The sequence below is a fragment of the Tyto alba genome, unplaced genomic scaffold (assembly GCF_018691265.1).
Source record: "Tyto alba isolate M040663 unplaced genomic scaffold, T.alba_DEE_v4.0 Super-Scaffold_18, whole genome shotgun sequence".
Classification (NCBI taxonomy): domain Eukaryota; kingdom Metazoa; phylum Chordata; class Aves; order Strigiformes; family Tytonidae; genus Tyto; species Tyto alba.
In genome coordinates, this window is record NW_024881280.1 from 28,840,586 (window position 1) to 28,858,998 (window position 18,413).

Consider the following 18,413-nt stretch of genomic DNA (forward strand, 5'->3'; position numbering starts at 1 on the left):
TGTCAGAAGTAGTACTTTTTTCTAGACCTTCACAATTCTGAGAGCGTGATAAATGCAACATCTTTTAGATGCCTCTACTGAAGGCTATTTCATTTGCTGTGAAATCAGGGACTTGGCTAAGGACCTGGAAGGGTTGGTTTTTTTTTTTTTTTTCCATGTGGCAAAACTAGTAAACTTGTGTGTAAGTTTCTTCACTCTCCTCTTTTATCCACAGACTCTGCACCCGGGATTAAGTAAATAAAGGCACCAGTCCTGAGACACCACATGGTGAAGAAAGCAGGGGAGACAAAGGGCAAGGTATTTTTACTGCTGCCAAACATGTGTCAGACCTAATCTGGCTCTGTCGGCTCTAACCCCAGGCCAAGAAGTGTGGGAAAGCAAGGAGCAGAGACACCTGAGACAGATGGACACAAGCCACCACAGTCCTGGGAGCAATCCAGGCATGCTAACCAAGAGCTGTGCCCTCGCTAAGAAGTCGAGCCAAGAACTGGGTAATCAGAGCTCATGAACTTGCAGACAATGGTTGGCAAATTCAACTATGAAATGCACACAGCACGGAGCTGTGCTGGTTCTCAGAGCATCAGCTCGTTTTGCTTTGTGAAGCTGGAATGGGAGACCTGCACTGTGCATATCTTCATAGCCTTTTTTATTACCTCCAACACTCAAGAATCTGGCAACTTAGGTCCTTGGGTATACCCAAGATCCCTTTAAATTACAGAAGTCAAGGTGCCCATAAGCAACTCATTTTTGTACACCTTTTCATTAATGTCAGATGAACTGTATAGTGAAACTACCCTAGTTTCTTAGCCCACAATGGCAACAGTTGGTATATTACAGTACTGTGGCCTCTGCATTTTATCACACTACAGCAACCACATCTCAGTGTTCCCATGTATCTGACTTTTCCCATAGCTGTAGAAATGGCCTACACTAATTTTATACAAAAAGTTTCAGGTTCCCTAAAAATTTTGAGCAAAATATGAAAACCACAAAACACTTATGGTGACAAATAAAGTTACTTCAAGAGGTTATTTGAGCATTTTGACACAAATATACCATCACAGCAGTCGGTTATGCTCACCTTGTATCTTTGTTCTTCTCCAAACACCCCTCACCTTTAACACACCAAAGTAACTCAAGCATCAGTAAACACCCTTCCCCAAAGATGTAAAATCACCATGCATCAAAAGATACATATATGATCAAGAAATCTGGTTTCTAGAGCAGACTTGGAGTGAGGAGTTAATCCCATTACCAGAGGGGAAAAGCCAGGGTTATTCAGGACAATATACATAGTTGTTTCTTGTTGGAAAAGCAGTTCTTCAGCTCTATCTATGCATCATAGCTTTTCATGTTTGCTGATTTCATAAAGCATATGAAGTCATTAACATCATACCTCAGCACCACTTTTAGACTTGTAGCTGCTCATTAACAAAAGCAGTTAATCAACAAAGTTGCATAACAGGACTCAGTTTGGTACACGTTATATGCACCTGGTGTTCAAAACTAATTTTCCGAGTGAAGGCAATGAATGAATTCCCTAGAATAGCGCTCTTTATAAAACCAGCATAGTGGAAGCTGTACTCTAAAAACCTTCAGTGGTGCAAATTTTAATGTATAAGAAGTCTTAAATCAAGTCCCAGCACAGTGTATAAAAAGACAAGCACTCCTGTCAAAATGGGTTGAAAGTTAATGGGGTAAGTCCCCTCAATAAATGAGGTGTGATTCCATGGCTGATGGGCAGATGTTCAAATATTCCACCTGCTGCTTTGCCAAAAAAAAAGTGAAATACAGATGAAATAGAGTTTAATATAAAAGTCAGTAATGCACAGCAAAGCCAAGATTCTGGGGAAAAAAAAAAAAAAAACAGTTGTCCAAATCCCCAGGTTTCTGTGATTAAACATTCAAAAATCAGATGAAAATGATTCATCTTTAAATAGTTAGTCTTAAATAAAACTATACTTATGTAGAAAAAGCCTCTTCTTACATACCACAGACCCATACTCTTATAAGTTTACCTACTCCTTTTTACTGCAAACCTAAGACCACTTTTAGTTCTCTTGTATGTAAAGGTCTTTATCCACACATAAATCTGACAACAAAGATTGAGAACTCCTACTCAAACAAATAACTAACCGAAGAAATCACAAAGTTAAAAGATCGGTTTAGAAGAGATTTGGTGGCTCAACCCTCAGAAGCACAGTTACTTGTGTTGGAAATCATGGAGAAGTGTGATAATACTTTCTATTAAAAAAGTTCTAACAAACAACATGGAATCACTCAACACTTGAAACAATAAGAAACTGAGAAAAAGCAAATACAGTTCAGTAGGAACTGTATTTCACCTACTGTCTAAGGTGATGCATGTGGAAAAATGCCAATCATATTCTGGAAAGGGCATTTTTTATTCTCTAAGTTAAAAGGATATTTTATTCCTGAGATAAAAAGAGCCCAAATCTCAGACGTGAGACAGACAAAAGAAACCTGTATGCAAATATAGATGACGTCCCTAGAAATGAATGACAGTTGTGAGATAGGTGCTCATAATCAGAGAGATAAAACTAACAGAGCAACTGATCTAACCCATCAATTGACAGAGATACCCTCCTATTGCCCACTCATTTTGGCACTTTGAAAATCAGCGGTCAGCTTTGAAGCCCTTTGAGCTATTGCTGGGCCTTAATGAAAATACGGACTGGAAATTTCACTGGTTTCCAAAGCATCTAAATGACTAACACCCTCTTAAATCAATCCTAAAATATTGCATAGTTGCATATTACATTTCTCTTCAGAATAGTGTTGCTCACATAGTATCGATCTGAATGGCAGCTCATAAATGCTTGGTTGTAACAGCTGTGTATCACTGGAACAAATGAAGTTAATGACAATGATGAACTAAGTATCACAATTTGCCTTTTAACAAAGCTACTCTTCCCCTCTCTGCTGGATTGCCCTATTTAAGTTCAGAGAAAACATTTGCAAACTGTGCAACTGCAGTAGCTGAATGGCATCAAAGCCAGTGGCACATCGCAAGCAAATTACCAAAACCAGAGTCTTTGGATAGAGAGCCTTTGGAAATAACCCAGCTGAAACTCTCCAGTGAGATGCAATCTAAACTGTCTTTGTAGGTTCTCTGCTGTTTTAATCCTTTTTTATCTGCAGGGTTCTTTTGCATTCTTCTTTATTTCCCCTTACATTGTGGGCAACTATCTGCTTTTCATAGCAGTTTACATGATTAAATGAAAGCCGTGAAAAAGGGAAGTAAATCCTTAACAGACATATTGTCTTAAGGCTTGCAGGAATCATACACCAATAATCCTAGTGACTATTGGGAACTGGAGCAGAACATTAGAAACTTCAAAAGGAATTCAGCATATTGGAGGTTTTCCCTCTCCTTTTTAGCCCTTAGTGTGTTCAGCCTCTTCATTTTTATTGTTATTCTAGATCACAGTCTTTCAAAATGACATGAATAGCTTTATTTCTTCTATTAGAATAATTTCTACTCTCTGTAGTCAGAATGGTCATTATTAACTCTGCACAGCATTCATATCTAGGCTAAGAGGTTTTCTATAGGCAATCTTTTTTCTCCCTTTTATACTCCCTGGCAGTTTAGTGTAGGTTAACTTTGAAGGTGTAGCCAGCCACTAGAAAAAGTAGACTGGAAATTAAGAGTTTGTTAAGCCTCAGAGGAAACTATCATAGCAGTCAAGTAACTGAACAAAGAGCTCTAGCCGTTGTCTCTGCCAGTCTCTCTTATCTAATTTCTCTTTCCCTCTGCTTGTTAATTTTAGTCTTGATTTCAGCAGGAAGCAACCCAACACTGTGAATCCCCAATGTCTAGTGACGCATTTGGGCAATGGCAGTTTCTGAATGTAGCAGGGAGGAGTTTTTTAATAACAGATATAGTTGCAATATGCTTCAAATACTCACTTCTTTTTCCTGTTACTTTTACATTAGAAGAACACAGTCATCAAATTCACAACTCCAGGTGCCTGTGATGCTGCCAGAGACAGCAATTTGACTCCATGGTAATCCAAAGTTTCATCTCTACCTATAGTATCATTCATCACACAAAAACCAGCTGTAGCACAGCATTTTTTTTCAGGTTCAGCACATCCTAAGTATACACACCAGCTTCCTTTCATCTCATGCAGAAAGCATCTTAGGGATAGCTGACCTATTAATCTTATTACAGCTGCATTATTTTCCAGTGCCCGAACTTAATGAGGAGATGAGACATCTATTGTAATGACACTGATATGAAGACACATACACACTTACATATGCATACCCAGGAAGAAACATTTTGCAGTGGAGTGTGAAATGCAACATGGATGCAAGAAAGTGGCAGTTTTGGGATCAAGAAAATCAGAGTGGAACTCATACATTGACTATGTAGTCATAATTCCACAGTAAAGCTGCAGAATTAGAGATTTGATTAGATACTGCTGCAGAATTAGAGATTTGATCAGAACTGGAGCAACCTACAGAACAAAGCTCCTACCTTCTGGCTTCAAAGCCATTTAGATTCTTTGCACTATTAAAAGGAGGTCATTAGGATGCACACCTAAGAAGTAGAGCAGTTTCTTACATTTCAGACTTATGCCTGTCTCGTCTGGCTACTTGCTTTTTCAAGGTTCCTTTTCTGTGGGATGTTGGGGAAAAAAAAAATAGAGATCCCACACCCTTGTTTTCACTAGAATGTAAGATCATACTAGATTGATTATATAACCTCAACATTTTCCAGCTCAAAATTAGCTGGAAAGCCACAATACTACAATATTGTAGTTACAAGGCTATAGTATTTTCCATCTCGAAATACAACTTCTTTCAAGATAAAGGTGCAACTGGTGTGGCTCAATCAAAACAATCCTCCCCCTAAATACAGCTCACAGTCAAACTAGGTCTGTTTCAAGACTTTCTATCTGTCTAACACCACAAACACTATAGCTATGCTACTACTCAGGTGAAGAAAGAGAAGGAAAAACACAGAGCATTTGATTGTATCCCCATCAACATAGAATTTAAATTCTATTGTCAGAGTCCTACTCCAACACAAACTAGATTATAAAATGGTCACTTTCATCTTTAACTATATATTTAAGATGGATTGTAAAGCTCAAAATTATTTTCCTCCCCTGCAAGTTGAGAACCTCAGCTGCTGTAAACTGGCATCAGTCTTAGCAAAGTTGTGCCAGCTTTTACAGCTGAAGATCAGATTTGCAATTTCTATGATTCCAAGTCACAGTGTTTTTTGGTTTTGCTTGAGAGGGATAATGGAAGCTTCAGCAACTGGTGAAGTCAGACACTGCGTTATGTGTGGAAGCCACAACTCTGTTATTTGTGCAACAGGGAATGTGAAAGAGGAGGTCAAAGAGTTCCCAGCACACTTGTCAGCACAGAAAGCTCAATTGTCTGAAGGAAAGGGCAGCTATTGAACTCCATTCCATCGGGCTTTTCTACTAAACAGCAAGTACTGTGAGGGAAAAGAGCTTAAAACAACTGCACTTGCCAGCAGGAATAGCAACAGTAGTATGAGTCTTTCCTATACAGAACATATAAATCTGTGAGGAAAAATAAGAGGTCAAAATATGTTAAAGAAATGTTGCGTGTTTTCTCTGTGCTTTAGGATACAGGTTTCTGTTTACACTATATTTGACCTTATATGAATGTTTTCAGTTGCCTGAGAGCAAAAAGAACCATGTTTACTTGAACAGACAAACCATGAATAAGATTCTGTTGAAATGAAAAATTCACCCACTAGCTGGCTCCTTGGCACTCACAACTCTGATCTAACTTCTTGCTAGCAGCAAAGCCAAACAAGGTAAAAATATTACTGATGTACTTCACTGAAGTACATTTTAAAAGTTTTTAAAGTTGCTACCCATACTTTGTGCAAATGTGATCAGATATTACCTGGGAACAACAAAGTGGGAATAAATAATGTCTATAGGTTTTATAGATGTTAGTGAGAATAAAAGATTTGCATAAAAACAAAGCAAGCAAACAACTACTAAAATAATCTGTATCCATCCTTTTTCAGTTTCAGAAACTAAATACTGCTGTCATTGCCTGACACAGATGAGAGACAGTAAGATAATCTAAGAAGAATTAGAAGCAACCTGCCAATTTTCTTTATCAAATTGCATGAAACAGCAGAAAGATAAAACATATTATTGGAGGAAAACAAGGCTGGTCCACTAACTAAGCTGCTTTCAGGAAAATTGGTCCCTGGACTACCTGCTCTATAGGGCCCATAGCATGAGTGGAAGCCACGTCTCAGACTCAGACTCTGCACATATTACTTCATCCAAAAATCTTCTTAGGTGTATGATCTTCTATTTTACAGTTCTCACAATTGATTGCCTAGAAGCAGACTTTGAAATGTTTCTGAATATACTTTTAAAATAACATATTGGCAGAAAATAAACAAATCATTTTTAAAAATCCTGAATCTGACACTTCACACCAGCAAGCTGGTCTTCTGTGTAGCCACCCTCTAGTGTTACCACTATACTGCCCAGATTGATTTGATCAAATATTTTAGCTCTCATTCATGGGAAAGAATACTTCCCTCAAATTTCTTTTTGCTCTCTCTTCTCTCTGAGCCTTTCCATGTCCCTGCAATAGTGTTGGAATATGTATTTTCCATGTAACAATCTCTTTTCCAATTCCTTCCTCTGTGGGACAGAGTCAACCATCCACAGCATATCTTCCATGCTACCAAGTGTCTGGGAAATTTATTGTCTCTTCTTGTAGACTTCTGTCTGTTACATGACCTTTGTCTCGGACATGCTTATGATGTGTATCTGTATAGGGGCGAATGTTCCCCATTACATGGCCCCACACAGATAAGAGGAGGAGCCTTACACTCCTAAGCTTCAGGCCTTAGACTCTCAAGAGATCTGTGCCTGTATTGGAGGCACCAGAAAGCTCTTCAGAGCAACACCACAAGAACAGGTTTTGGCATACCATTGTTAAATCTATTTTGGCAGAAAATTCTTTCCAATTGATGCTACAGACATTTGTAAAGGGTTCTCACTGAAATAATAATAATAATAATAATAATAATAATAATAATAATAATAATAATAATAATAATAATAATAATAATAATAATAATAATAATAATAATAATAATAATAAAGAATATATATACCTTATATATAAATCAGCCTTCTTGTAACATGGAGGTCTATGAATTTACCTGCCGAGAAAGCAGATAATTCTAGGTGCTGAAAGGGTTAAAGCTAGGCAATTTCTCAACTTCTGATTTGCTCTAAGTAAATTTTCTTCTTAAAAAACACATCTTTCATTGAAAAGCAGGAAAGGTTATAAATTACCCACATGGAGATTAAGATTTCAGCTTTGCATTTGGCAAATATCTTGACAAAGTCTCATAATAAGGGGCTAAATGATTTTGGCAGCAAACCTTGTGGCCAGGAAAACAAGACCTGTGGCCTCAGCTAGTTACTCTCTTCAAAGCATGAAAAACAAACCATTATGAAAGTAGTTATAGATGTGTTTTGTCAGTATTTTAACTTGTGGGGTTTAGACCTTTATGTTCTGTTCAATATTTTGTCACATTTTTCTCATGAAAATACTAAACTCATCTTTACTGTATTTATTGGGTGTGTTTTTAAGTAGCATCTAAGTGGAATTCAACCTCTGAAACTTTTAGCTTATCACTAGTTTTAATAACCAGAAACTGATTTACTAGCTTTAAAAATCTGGATATTTGATCTCTGTTTTTAAAAACCCAGATCTGGAGCTGCATATTTATCCAATACTCCACTATGGACACTGAGCAGACACATATAGGATCTCTCATGGATTCAGTGCTTATGAGTACACAACTATCTCAGGCTTGTGATTTAAGTAAATATCAAAAAAACAAGAAGGAAAGTGAAAAGCTTGTCAGACTCCTATGCTTCTCCCTCGTATCATTTCCTAATTGTATGTCTTCATGATTTCCAGGCTACCTGACGACATCTAGCCTCACACTAAGAACTAATTCATAGTTCCTAGAACTGAATGTGAGTTGAACATACTACATCACAATGACTGACACACAGAGACATTTGACCCCCTCTCATTTTCCCCAGCCTCTTCCTGTATAGTAGTCAAGCTTCCATGCAAAAGACAGCTGGCTATACAAAAAAAGCCCAACAAACAATCAGATTCAGAGGCTAGGTGCGGTTTCATCAAAAACTTTTTGAAACATCCCCATACAATTTATGTTCAGAAGTATTTAAGATGTCAAAGTCAAATTGAACAGCAACGTTTTTCAGATCTCATACAGAAGAAAAAAAAGTTACACTAGACCCTCTGTAGATCAGTGTTGAGAGCATAAATCTACTGCACATATTTCTGCTTATTTATCTTTGTATATAATGGACATGCTGGGCATGTCTTCTTTTCATCAGCTTATTTTGCAGAAGTCAAACATACTGCTCTAAACATCTTTCTCATGCTGTTTTCTTACTGGGATTATAAAGCAAATACAGATCTTAATCTTAACATACTAACCCTGTTCTATACATCTTGATCACATTGTGTTTTTACTGGGATCACTGTATAAAACAAATGCAGGTCTTAATCTCAATTTACTAACTCTCGAGCAGCCTACAGGGTGAACATTTTTTATTGTACACAAACTATAGACATTCTTTGCACTGAATGATTTCTTCAAAAGAAAACATTACTCTTTGGCATCTGTATTTTGCTATCAGCAGTATAAGAGGGTCATTTAATTCATGAAAGCACTTAAGAAATTAATCTATCAGGTCTTGCCAACACTAGCTTTTAAAAAGCTACACAACTCCAAATACTGGTAGGAGACTTGTTCACAAAGGTATATGATGCATTTACTAACACCATTACTTATAGAAGGTCAACAAGCTAGTTTTATAAGACTACCTGCCTAACATCATTCTTAAGTGACAAAGAAGGTAGTTTCTATGTAAGATATAAAACTCACACATAATTTTTGCTTAAACAAATGTTACCAAGACAAAGCTTCTGGTGGTTGATGGGAACTTGTGATGAGTCTGTAATCTTCCAATCACCATTTCAGCTTTTTGATCTGCAACTAGAAAAAGTAAAGGTATGAGCAAATTTAGAACACAAAGAAATAAACAAACTGCTTTGGAAGTTCAAAATTGGAAATGGCAGATCAAGCATATAATCAACATGGAAACAGGATAGAGAAATTAATGCACTGAGTTCCTCATTCTGCTTTTTCACTACATCTGTCATTTCAACTCTTTTGAATAGAGTTTATCATTCAGCCTTTGGTTTTCTTATTTATTCAGGTTGACAGTTCTACAGGGAAATGATACTTGGCTGTCAATGGTTAAAGATTGTCAGCTCTCGGAGCATCCATAAACCTGGGTCAGGTTGGTCTTGCAGCAAGTAACATCACAGCTTTTCCAGGAAGGACCATTGATTAGCTCATCTGCCTCATATGAGCCACATGGCCTTGTCACAAAGCTGAGGCAATGCACAGAAGTCATCTTCCCCCGGCATGTAACAGCTGTATCACTTATCAACCTTTTCCTGAGAGTAAACAGTACACTTCTGACTTGCTGCCTGGCTTTAAGCCTTCTCTTATTGGGCATTATACCTACCTTGATATCAATGCAACAGGTCTATTTTCTGTTGATATCGCTGGGTACTTCTAACAGTAATCAATCAGCTGAACCACTCATATCTCCTTAGAAAAGATTAGGAATCAACAAGAATATGACTGTATCAAAAGCCATGAACTAGTTCATCTAGCAACAAGTAAACTCGTAAACTGATAATTCTCTAGAAAATTCACCTAGTCCTTTCTTTATGCCTTTATAAAGCTAATGTAAAAATAATAGTATTTGTTTATCATGGTTGCAAAAGCTTTCTACAAGACCTAGTGAAATCACAGTTAGGTTTACATAACAATAAAATAAAGTGCTAGTTAAGAATTTAAATTAAATATTACTTGATTCACTCAGCTCCAACATGTAATAATCTCATCTATTCTGATATCTTTAAAGATCTCTCACCCTAAAAGTCTGACTCATATAATCTGAGATAAGACTTTGGAATTGACATTATAATTCTCACACCATGATTATATTATTAAGAAAAGTTCATCAAAATACTTTTTTCTTATTAATCCCTAGGTTCTCAAACTAGATATCATAAAACTTAACTAACATTTGCAATTGACCAGCATAAATCAAACAAGAATCACAGCTCTATCACTGCTCTTCCCCTCTGGAGGTGTAACCACACACTGTTTCTAACTCAAGAACAAGTATAAAACACTTGCAAGACCAGAAGGAAGGAAAATCCTGATACTGTGGAAAATGGTACAAGGCATTTTAAAAATGTGTTATCATTCTTTTTAGTATTTAAAAAAAACTTGTCTTGGCATGAATTTACAGGCTCTGTACTTTTGTGGTTTATATTTACTCTGCAAAGGCATGTTGTTCATCTAATAAAGACCTGATATTCTCTTTATTTCCCCATTTCTCCTATCTGATTTATTTAGAATATATATGTCTTGCATGCATAGAAAACTTGTTCCAGAGGGTGCAAAATTACTACAGATGAGGCAGCAAAACATATTTTGGGGTCCATTTCTCTGTTTTCCTTTTAGACTCCACCACTTTTTGTTACACAGGTGCAAAGATCTTGCCTCAACTGATAAGGAGCATCCTGATTCCTCAGTAACCAGTGGGATAGTTTCATATTGTGAATTTTCCTTTTAACAACAGCTCACAGGTGAGACCTGCCAAAGTGTGTCTGATCTGTTACAGTGGCAAATACCAAATCTGCATAGTGGGCAGTGTTTCCCTAAGCTGAAAACGTATTTCTTGACATCATGAATAGTCCATTTAAACTATTTCAAGAAGTTGATTTCAAGATAAATGAGATGCCATTTACCAGGCACAGTGGTACTTTTAGCTGAGTTAGGCCTTTCCTGTGCTTCTATATTTCACCTTGCTCTTATCACACCCTAAATGAAGAGAGTAATACAGCTTTGCAGGTACATATTTTTTGTAGTCTCCTGATCTTGCAGTCCTTATAGCTTCTAGGTTGTGAACATAGGGAAGCTGGGAGATGGACTGGATGTTGTCCTGACCTCTGAAGTTAGGTCTACATTGCAGGGTTAAAAGGAAGTTCAGGTTTGCTATCTGCCCACATTGCTGGTGGCAGCTTAGTTGTTGCTGTCCTGTTGTTACGGTATGTGCTAAGTGTAGCTTAACAAGTTATATAAAATAGCTAAAACACTCACTTTTTTATTAATTTTTATCTCTTTTATTCCTAGAAATCATAGGTTATTCATTAGATTTCCAAGCAAGAGTGTAATTCTCAGTGAACACAGTATGTAGAATTGAACAGTATCCACCAATTCAAGACACAGTTTATTCAATAACAAATATTTCACGGTAGGATGAAAAGGAATATAAAGGCAATATGAAGCTAGGAGGATAAAAAATTATGTTGCCAGGCATTTTGAGAGAGTCAGACAAGAACAGAAGCTACTGAAAGGGACATGCCTTGCCAGAGGTACTTCAAAGTGAAAGGAAGCAAGCCTCTAAGGGAAGGGAAGCTCACTCTGTGAGATGATGATTTCACAACGAATTAAAGGTTGACAGCAAAGAGGGTGCATTCAGCTACTTTATCTATTCGCAAGTGATATACATTTACAAGTGATTAGAATGAAAGCAAAAATAGAAGAGGATTTCACTGACATTGAAGGATATCACCCTCTGCACCAAATACTGCAAAACATGATCATGAAGGAAAAGTTTTAATTTATCATGGAGATACAGAACCTGGGTCAGATATGACCAAACACCTTTTGTACTTGTCGTGATGACACTTGATTTCTTCTAATGCCTAGCTGTCACTGCTCAGATCATCATTTCTTGAATCACTGGCTACTTCAGACAGTATCTCCTTGAGTCTTATTATGCTTCTAGGATTTTTTTTTTGAGTTTGAAAAGTTCAAGACTGTTTTCCCAAATAACATCTTATTATGTCAATAAGTCCTTGGATAAAGGTTTATGAAAAGACTTTAGGTTTTTTGTTTACGAGCAATTTCCCCTTATTAATAAATTCTACTCATTTCTTTTCAGGCAGAGATTAGACCTAGAAAATGTTCGATTATCACATTAAGTTTTCTGAAATGTAAAGCTGCAAAATTGGGGCAATCAGAAAAGATAGTCTTATATATATGTTCTAAGACAAAATTCTTAAGAAAACCCTTTCTAACCATTTAATCAGCTCAGTCACCACTGGCAACTCATTTAGGGTCTAATACCAAGTATTTAAAAAAATCTTAACTCACATTTCCAGAGAGTGCTTAGCCTCCTTTGGAGATGGAAGGAAGGAGAGGCTTTACCATTATATATAACTGGCCACTTCATTCTGAAAAGTATAGTTGAACTGAAATAATTTACACTGAATTTCTTTACCCTGGAATTTAAGCACTTTACAGTATGTTCAAAGCAATCAATGAAACATTATTTATCTAGTATTTGCCCTGAAACACCAAATCTAATTTCAGACTGTGTTATATACAGCTGAACTGTGACATGCAGTTAAGGAGAGGAGCTCACCAGTGTCTTCTCAGCTTCACCAATCATCCCAGCTAACTTCACAAATCACAGCACAGTACATGTCCCATTGTCACTATGCTTTCTGAAGTATACTAGAATTCCCACTGTGCTCTTCCCTTCTTTTCCTTGGTAAACATGGAAATATCATTTGCTTTTTTAACAAATCAATTATCACGGATTAGTTTCTGCCACTTTCTCTCAGTCAGATGAATTATCCATGTTTGCTATAATATCTGTAATAAACCATTCACTGAAAAATCAATGAAGGGCATGAGATGCTAAAAGAGTAATCAAAACAGAATTCTTGGGGTTCATTATAATTTTCACGTGTCTGTGTAAAAAAAGAAGGAAAGATAGGCATTTCCATGGTAAAGTTTTAAGGTAACAAAATAAACTTATCTTCTGAGGAACATGGACTATCCATTTAAAATTTATGCCTTTAAGCATACAAGCAGCTATAACAGGTTTACCAGAAATAATGTTATTTTGAGACCTTAACCTTTTTAATAGTGTTCTAAAACATTCTGTTATCAGTCCAGTTGAAACAAGAACCCTTTAAAATTATTAGATGGAAACATTAGAAGAAAAGGAAAAATAACGGAGATTAAATATAACATTTAGCTTTCATACAAAAAGTAATCATCCAGTGAAACTGAAATAGAAACAGAAAAACATACAAAAATATTAAAATACTTTCAGATGCAGCATCTAATTAACATATGAAACTCATTGCCACAAGATGTTATGAAGGCCGAAAAACAAGTTTTCAAACATACAGGGCTTTAAGAACTCCATTTTAATCCAATTTAAATTAAAGGAGATAATCATTAAATATAAAGGAAACTAATCACTTCATCACTTTCTAAACAAGGAATTCCTATATGTTTTATAATGTCCTATCCATAAAAAAAGAATCAGTGGTGAAATCTGCTATCTTTTACTCAGGATGTTACCCAAAACAGTTTCCTGCTCCATATAACCGTGAAACACTGTGGGCTCAGATATTTTAAAAGAGGTTTGCTTTTTTATTCTAAAATATGAAAAAAATAAACAAGTTTCTAACAAGTTCCAGCAGAAGAAACAATCGTTTGCATCAACAACCTATAGAAAAAGAAGATTTACTAGGAAAAAAATTATCTTGAAATATTAGGGAAAAAAAAAGTAAATTAAATTCAAAATTTAAAGCCTATTTTCCTATTGCAGGGCATACCGAAAATCTAGGGTCCTTTTGAAAATTTTGTCCTTAACAGATGAATCCACACTTATTGCTTCTGATTACTGTACCCTCGCTCTCTACTGAACTCATATGTGTACAAGCTCTGCCAGAATGCTGACTTACATGCCTACAAACTTTGCATTATAAATAGGGAAATGCTGATATCTCAAACAGGATCCAAAGTAGACCACATGATGACCTGAGGAAACTGCTATTCAGAAGACATATTCGTCTGACGATCTCCAGAAAATGTGTACCTCCTCCCCATCAGGGCTTGGACTCCTAATAACTGGGTAGGGTTCTCTGTTTCCTTTAAAATGACAGCAACAGTGAACATACAACAGCCGTCTGGGCTCATAACCAGGCGGTGGGAGAGCTGAGGTTAATGTGCTCTGCAGTGTAAGAGGACCCAAAGTTACCTCTTCTTTGTTCAAACTGACTGTCCCAGTCACTAGACAGCAAGACCAGGATGTATAGTAACCCAGTCCTTTTAAAAAAGCAACATAAGAAAAAAAAAAAAAAGTGCTTCGTTGCGGTTTGAGTTTAAGTCTGTATACAAAATATTTAGACTGTTTGATTCAAGAAGGTAATCATGGCTGCTGATCCCATGATACTGCCTGAATTCCAAATAATATTAATATATTTAAATTAATTTAATTAAAATTAATTGGATTAAACAAAAATAATCATAATTGTCCTGAGACATGGACTGGAACTTAAGGTTTGTCTGAGAGTCCTCTTAAATATTAGTTTAAATCAAATGAAGTTATTTGGAAGCAAAGAGAGGAAAAACTTTTCATCCTCTTTGTGGAATAAGAAATTGTTATCTGTCATCTATTTATTTAGTACTCATAGCAATGGATATATTTAAAATGTACATAATAATAACTGAATAACTGAATAGAGAATTTAGGATATATCCACTTTAGACACAACAAGAAAACCAAAATGAGATTCAACGTTTCTATTACCCACCACACACAGGAACCATGCTGTTCCTACTAGCAAATATCTTTCTAGATATATTATTTTATTAGAAATGCAAATACCCTCATGCTTTGTAGTCAATGGTGCTATAAAGGCTGTAAAACCAATTTACAGTGTATGCAGCTTTCATACAAAATTAGCTAAGCAAATTTTCTCACAAATACTATTTAGTCTAATGAATTCCCATGTAGGGGTGGTGAGAAGGCAAATAGGAAAGTAAGGAAGTGGGGCTACAGGAGGTTAGAAATAGAATTAAAAGATCTTAGTCTAATTTACAGTTTTGAGAGATTTGGGATTCTGGGTTATTGTAAGACATACATTTCTGAGAACTCTTACCTGAGCTAATGCTTCGTGACTCTTTTTACTCTGTTGTTCTATGACTTCAAAGTACTTTGGTAAACCAAGAATCTCTGGCTTCACTAGCACCCAGACTGTCACCTACCTGCCTTCCAAGAACACAAATGCTAAATCATTAAGGTTGGAGGACCTCCCTTTCAATGAAAAATCTTCCCTGCCCTTTCAATGAAAAAGCTTCCAAACAGAGCCAGAAAGCTGGCAGAGATCCTGAGGTCTTCCTTAGAACTGCAGACAGCCTCATCCCAAACTCAGGTAGCCAGGAGAGATGCTACAGGAATGTGGGCAAAAGCTCCAAGGATCCCTAATATTCAGAGCATTCCTGGGATCCCCAAGAAATGTGTGATCAAAATGCAACAAATAAATATTAAATAAATTCTTTATGATGTTTCAACTAAAGATACTAAATGTCTTTCCACCCTATCCCTTCACCTCTTCTCTATGGTAACTAAGGCAGTCCAGTTGAACAATCAGAGACAAAGAAGCCGGAAGATTTGTCAGCACCAGTGGTAGACCCACAAAGTTGCAAATTTCATTGTCAGTCTGTCACAAAACTTTAATTCCAGAAACTAAATTAAGTTATACTGTTAGATTTATTGAAAATTCTGCAAGTGCAAAAGTTGGTCATTGCTGTAAGGCTTACCTCCTGTCTGACGAGTTCCTGACTAGGTCAAAGACATACATACAGAAAAAATCCTGCTGACCCATCCTTAGCTATTGCACTGCACACATTGCTATCATAATCTCAATGTTTTTCACTGATAGTTGACAACATACTACCCAGCGACAGCTGTTTTATTATTGCCTTTAATGGCCATAAAGTAGAAAATATTTCATAATGCAGGGGAAACATCCTGACAGTTCTGGCTGCACATGAGTATGTCAATTTTATAGCACCGTTTGGCTTCTGAGGGATTTCTTGACTAACAGGTGCATCATTATACACATCAGCAATTCACTAAGTAGAACAGTAATACAATGCACATTATGATGCTATAGCTGACACCAAAAATGTACTCTCTAAAGAAGTACAATAGTTTGTCACTTTGCTTGTACATGTGCTGTTTGAATTGACACAGTCTTTGGGGTTAGAAATTTTTTTGTATGTTATTACAAAGATCTGTGGGCTGGTTTGCCCTGATGAATTGCATAAAATAAAGAAAAGAAAGAAATGTCTCTCCTCATTAAGAATAAACACTAAATGATGACTGTCAGACATCTGTCCAAGTTAACCTCTATTTTAATTTACTTTATACTATCACATACTTCATCAGGAAATGTCAGGGGACTTCTATTTTACAAAGATACTTCAGCACTTCCATGCCTTTCAAACCCCATTACTCTTTTCTTCCAGGTAACAAACTGTCATACTGCCAGTTTGGAAAAATAATCAGATGGACAAGTATGCAAAAATACTGCCTCCCTACCCTACTAGAAGCTCAGTTTCTCTGCCTGAACATGAGGAAAATCTCCTAAACTCTTTAGGATTAAGGCTATATTTTGGCAAAGTTCTAACATTTCAGGCGAACAGCACTGGTTTACAGATCCAATCAAGATTTCTTTTTCCTAAAAATTAAAAATAAAATGTGCATCTATCTTCTTTGTATGCAAATCTAGGTGTACTAGAGACTGAGGAAAGAGCTGTCCTATAAAGTTCATCCAACTATTAAAACTAAAACAAAAGTGCAAACCAGTTTATACAAAATGAACAAGTTTATATCAGGTGATTACAGTCAAAACCCTATTCAAAATAATGTTAAAGACAGCCTTCATGAAGTGGTTCTGAGATGTTAATCACCTTTCTGTTAGTTTTCTTATATGGTTAATTTATTAAATCTTCTCCTGAGGCATCTGGCTCGATTAAAATGTAGCAATCCAGACTTGCACAAAGCCTCCAGCTCAATTTAGTCCATCCAGAAGAAGTTTGTCTTAGATTTGAATCAACCTTCAATCTGCATTGGCATTTTCCTTCCTGAGTATTCAGAGGATTGTTCAGACCTTTCACTTCCCTTGTTCAATCTTCCCTGGTATTTAAAATTCATCTTTATGAATCCCATGATTTAAGTGACAACTCTTAAAGGGGAAATAAAGCAAAAATTAGTGTTACTGAGGAGTCTCAGAATTAACTGACTGCCAGAAAAAACTGTTCTGCTACACATAACTTTTCAAAATGAGAACCATGATACATATTCATACAAAATATCTACAGAAAATACTAGCACTCTAGGTACCTAGTAGAGACTGCACATTAAACATTAATTTTTGGTATTTAAATTTAACATGTAAAAACAAACTAAAGAATTGGCATGTTCTAAATGAGGATAACATCTCACTCCACTTGACTATTTTAGCCACATCCTCATGGTCAGTGAGAGATCAAAGTGGGAGACCCAGTGTTATTATTTGAATGAGACTTCCAGGCCCATTTCTCTAACTCTGTGTTGGGTTGATCTTGGCTGGAGGACAGATGCCCACAAAATCAGCCTCATCACTCTCCCTCCTCCTCCTTCCTCTTAGCTTTTATCGCTGAGCTGATGTCATATGGTATGGAATATCCTTGGGTCACCTGTCCTGGCTATGTACCTTTCCAAGATCTTGTCCAGCCTCCTGGTGAGGGGAGAATATTGGAGACACAGCCCTGATCCTGTGCAAGAACTGCTCAGCAGTAGCCAAAACACTGGTATGTTACCAACACCTTTCTAGCTACCAGTACAAAGCACAACATTATGAGGGCTGCTATGGGGAAATTTAACTCCATCTCAGCCATACCCAATAAAAACTCGTAAAGGAAGAATCAGCTACCAGGCCACACTGTATTGATAAATGTATCTGCATTTGGCTTTACAGCTTAGATGGTCTCAAATACCTTGCACAGAAAAAAATTATTTAAGTCTAAGAAGAGATAATAGCACTACTTACTTCAATGACAAAATGTAATTCTTTCTAATACTGGACATTTTAAACTCTTTGTTATAAATAATTATCTATTAAAATTTCTGTTTCCTTTGAGTAATTAAGAATAACAATGCATAATTATAACATGGGTATATTCAAAACGTTCATAATTCTGCAGCAGATTTTTAATTTTTACACAGTAAAAATTATATAAATTATCAAGTGTTTCAGCATGACTGAAGTCTCAATGCTACCAAATCCAACATACATATTAAGTTAACCAGCTCAGGAGAGATGCCTTGAAGGAACTAAACACTTCCTTAAAAAAATAAAATATTCCTTGGCTTTTC